Consider the following 4,834-nt stretch of genomic DNA (forward strand, 5'->3'; position numbering starts at 1 on the left):
ACACCAAAAGAGAGAGACAGAGAAAGAAACGCAGGGAAAGAGAGACACAAAGAGACGGAGTGAGAGATAGAGAACAGAGACACAGAGCCACAAAGGCTGAGAGACCCGCACACGGAGTCAGAGGGAGAAACAGAAAGAGACAAAGCGATACACACAGAGAGACGCAAAGACCTGTGAAGAGAATGGAGATAAAGAGGCAGAGACACCCCCAGAGGCAAGAACCAGGCAGATGGCACTGTCCACCTTCTCCCTCTCAGCCCGCTCTGTCCCCAGTCATGGGGTCCAGGAAGCTCTTGCGACACAGGGCTTAGGGGGCTGGAGGGGTGTGTTCGGGGCCGCGCGGCTTCATGGAGTGACCTTCTCTAGCAATGCCGCCTCCCACCTTCCGGAAAACTCAAGACCACACGGTCCTGAGCTGCAATCCCCTCCGCTCTGCACCCCAGCCAGGGTCTGAGGACTCTTCTGTCCAGCTGTGTCACTCAGGGCAGGCGTTGGCCCTTTCCAGGCCTCAGTTTCCCATCTATTAAGTGAGGGGGAGGAGCCACATGTTGCTTTTCTGGCAGGGTCGAAGCAGGTACGAAGCGACCTGCAGGGCTCAGCTCCCACCAATGGGTGAACTGAGGCCAGAGAGGACAAGGGCTTTGCTGAGGTCACACAGTGCCGTGAGGAGCACTTCTAACCCCTAGACCAGAATGGGATGAGGGAAAGAGTGGCATTGCATAGCCCCGGCCCCAGACTCACACAGCCCTTGGGTGGGGTCCATGCCCTGCCCCCGTCTGACCATCTTCTTAAGCCTCAGTTTCTCTTTCTAAAAAATGGGTGCGATGATAACAGAGTGTGTTGGAGCTGGCTCGGGGCAACTGATTGTTAAAAGTCTCAGGGATTTTAGAACTGGTTGTTAAACAGCCATTATTAAAACTTAAATTATGCAAACGTACAATTAAATATATTTAAAACAAAGGTAATAAATACTCATCATATCCTAATTATTTTACCGTTCTCTGTGATCCTGAGGTTTCTTACATCATTGTGTCTGCAGAGTGAAACTGCTGTTTGATGGGCTACTGAACGTCTCTTACCCCAAAAAGTGCTTTCAGTGACGTCACCTTGACATTAGCCATGGTGGGAACATTTGCACCACGGAAATCGACAAATGCTTGAATTGAGTCCTCCACCCCAACTAATTGTTACACATTTACCAGTATATCCTTGGTGGATACAATCAGCTACATAGACTCACAGAGGCTTCCTCTCTGCCAGGCTCTGAGGAATTACTGTATCTTTTTTGCCACCCCATGAAGTTGAACCATCATTATGAACCCCATTTACAGATGAGGATATGGAGGCCCCAAAAGGAGAAATCATATGCTCATCACATAGCTGGTCAGTGGCAGGGCTGGGGTTTGAACCCAAGTGCCTCCGAACTCCAGAATTTGGGCTCTCAACCACTATGGTTTCCTATCCCTGAATAATAATGGTAGCAACCTCAGTCTGCAATAAATTAATGAGACTGTATAAGTAAAATGCTTCACGTGGGAACAGATTAGAACTTCATAAGTAGGTGACATTACTATTATTATTCAGCAAATGGAGCGCAAGGAGTCTCAGGAATGGTGGGAGGCAGAGAAGGAAGAGTTTGGGATGGTGTTCTAGAAGCTTTGAGATCTCAAGCTCTGCGGGGGTGAGGGGTGATGGGATGGGGGGGCTGAGTCACCCCTAACCCCTTCCCAGCCCTGGCACAGATAGCTGCAGTTCTCCCGTGCACCACACGGGGGCAGCAGATCGCCTCCTACGCAGTAAGGTCTCGCCCTGGCACCCCTGCCCGGAGGACTGTGTCCGCCCCATTTCCCAGATGAGGAAACTGAGGCGTAAAGAAGGGAAGGCTGCAATGTGGTTGGAAACAGTATGCTAAGCGAAAGAAGCTCAACGCAGAAGACCACTTACTGTATAATTCCATTTATATGGGGTACCCAGAACAGGTAAATTCATGGGCCTGGGAGGACGGGGGAATGAGGAGTGACCGCTTAAGGGTTCCGGGGCTTTCTCTTTGGGGCGATGAAAAAGTTATGCAATTAGGACGAAATTTTGTGTATATACTAAAAACCGCTGAACTGCACACTTTTGAAGTGAATTTTCTGGTATGTGGATTATGTCTTGATAAAAAAAAAACTAAATTTTAAAATATGAAAGGGAGGTCTGACAGCGGTCATAGCCTTTCACAGGCCACTTGGTCCCACCTTCTGGTTACCACGGGGCCACACTGACCTATGGAAGACAAAGCCAGTCCCTCCCCCCTCCCCTCTTGACCACCCAAGCAGTCCCTACCCCAATGCCCATTGTCTGGCAAATGTAGTCCTTGAACAGAGGCCTTCAAACCTTGGAATCTTAACCACTGACCCTCTTCTCCCAGCCTACTTGTCTGTGGAGCCCTCACTGCTGGGGCAGGGGAGGAGCAGTGACCCCTGAGCCCAGCCCCTGACCCTAACAATGATGTCAACCCCAACTTTGCCTAGACAAGTGATCACTTGTCCCACCCAGTCCAAGCCCCCGAAGGGCCCCCTAAACCTAAAACCCAGCCTTAAAAGTAACCCGAATCCTGCCTCTAACCCCACCCGACACCCGGCTCATTCCCAACCCCACCTGCACCTGCCACCTCCACCCCCACTTCCGCTCCGACCTTCCCCCCATTTCTGCATTTGGTTAATGGAGTCTTTACTGAGCACCTGCTCTGTGCCAGGCACAGGTCTAGGGGTATAAAGATGAACAAAGTGAGCACACTGGATTGACATTCGAGTGGAAGACGAGGAATCCGATCAGTTCAGACTGTGGATGGAAGGTGCCGTGAAGGCATCGACAAATCGGAGCGGTGCGCCTGACCGGAGGGGAGAGAATGCCGGGGAGGGGATAACGTAGCCTTTAAAGAAGGGACGCTGGAGCTGAGACCAGGATAATGACAAAGGAGAAGCCATGCAGAGAGCTGGGGACAGGGCCTTCTAGGCAAAGAGAACCAGAACTCTGAAGCCGTGCCCAGAGCCACCCCCTCAGGCCTCCACTCCTGGCCTCGGAGCCCAGCAGAACCTTCCTCCACGGCTTCACCCCGTGAGCTCTGGGCCCGTGTCCAGCAGGGGGTGTCTCCCCAGGCGCCCAGGATGGTGTTGTCACCTTGTGAGGCGTGAAAGGCAGGCGGGTTGGGGGGGGGAGCAATTCCGGCGGGGCAGGGGTGAGGGTGGGGGCCGGACTGTGGCCTCGTCCTTCCCAGCCCAACCGCAGCCTGGCCTAAAAGGGCAGACAGATAACGAGTCCTTCCCGCCTCTGGCCCCAGAGAGGGAGGGGTTTCCTGACAGGAAATTGACCTCCTCTAACCCCCACCCCTCCTCTCAGATCCAAGCTCTCTGCAGTCCTGGCCGAAGTAGCCTCAGGACAGGACAGCAACAGGGACAGAGGGACGAGGCATTGACGACAGAGGTGAGTATCTTGCTTGGGAAGGGAGCGCAGCCCGGCCCAGAGTTGGGCTGGACCAGGGTTCGAGAGAACATGTGCCCTGAAGCCAGGAGAGGCTGGGAGCAAAGAGACGATCTGGAGCTTGACCTCAGGAGGGTCCCAGCGAGAGGGCAGGGAGCGATGGGAGCAGGAGGAGGGTGCAGGGGAGACTGGGGATCCCGAGAGGCTGCGAGGGAGTGGAGAGCTCGGAACCCCCAAGGGAGAAGAGTTGAGAGGAGACGTGGTTGGGGCTGAGTCGTCTGAGTTCGGGTAGACTGAGGCCGCGGAGGGCCGAGTGCTTCGCTCTGTCCCCAAGAGATGGCACCTTGGAGATTGGAGCAGGGACAAGGGTCGGGATGGAGATGGAGCAGGAGACTGGGTTGGGGTCCGGGTTGGGAGCGAAGATGTGGATGAAGTTGGACCAGGCTAGGCCTGTGACGGGTCATTCAGGGGCAAGGCTGGATTGGGGCTGGATTGGTTGGGGTCGGGCTTGGATGACCAATTCGTAAGGGCACGTCGCTCGTACAGTCCTTGGGGACTTGAGGCGAGGACTTCTGCGACAGGCAGCCAGCGGAGGGTTTGGGTCTTTGGGGAAAGGCTGGCAGCAAGGAAGAGGAGGAGGAGCCCAAAGAAGGGGGGCTCTGGTGGCGAAGACATCCTGCGGGAGCATGGGGCCAGGGGCTTGGGGATGCCTCGGAAGTGAGTCAGGGGCCTGGCACCGGGCGGCAGACAAGGGGGCTGGAGGGGGCAGGATGTCGGAGCCAGTGTGCAGAGGGGGGTGTCGGAGCCAGGAAGGGGAAAGGCGTCGGGCCTGTTTTGGGAAAATGTCGCAGCCGAGTCTGAGGATGTTGGTTTGAGGGTATTGGATCCAGTTTGGGGGTGGGGGGAGAGCCAGTGGCAGAACATCAAGTCTAGCTCAGGCAGTGTTCACTGTGATTGGGGAAAATTGGAGCCTCTCGTTTTGAGGGAGAGGTGCAGTTGGGGGCCCAGGATGGTACCATTTTGGGGGTGAGGCGCGTAGAAGAAGCCTATCTGGAAAATGGAAGACAGAGAAGCCAGTGTGTGAAGAGTGTGTGTGGCTGGGGGTCGTGTCGATCGCCCTTAGCCATGGGGGCTCCGGGCAAGGGGTTGCTATGGTGACTGCCTCCCTAGGGCCCAGGGGACCATGAAGACTGGAGAGAGGCTGGAAGGGTGTTTCCAGGAATAGGAGGCCTGAGAAACCACAGTCAAGGGCTGAGGCTGAAGTCGGGGAGGAAAGAAGGGAGCCCCCCACCAGGAAAGAGGCTCCCCACCAGGAAGGGACCACCACAGCATGGCCGGCTCAGGGTGCCCCCCACATCAGCCTGCCCCCAGG

This window comes from Pteropus vampyrus, unplaced genomic scaffold (assembly GCF_000151845.1).
Source record: "Pteropus vampyrus isolate Shadow unplaced genomic scaffold, Pvam_2.0 Scaffold138, whole genome shotgun sequence".
In the NCBI taxonomy this organism is placed as follows: Eukaryota; Metazoa; Chordata; class Mammalia; order Chiroptera; family Pteropodidae; genus Pteropus; species Pteropus vampyrus.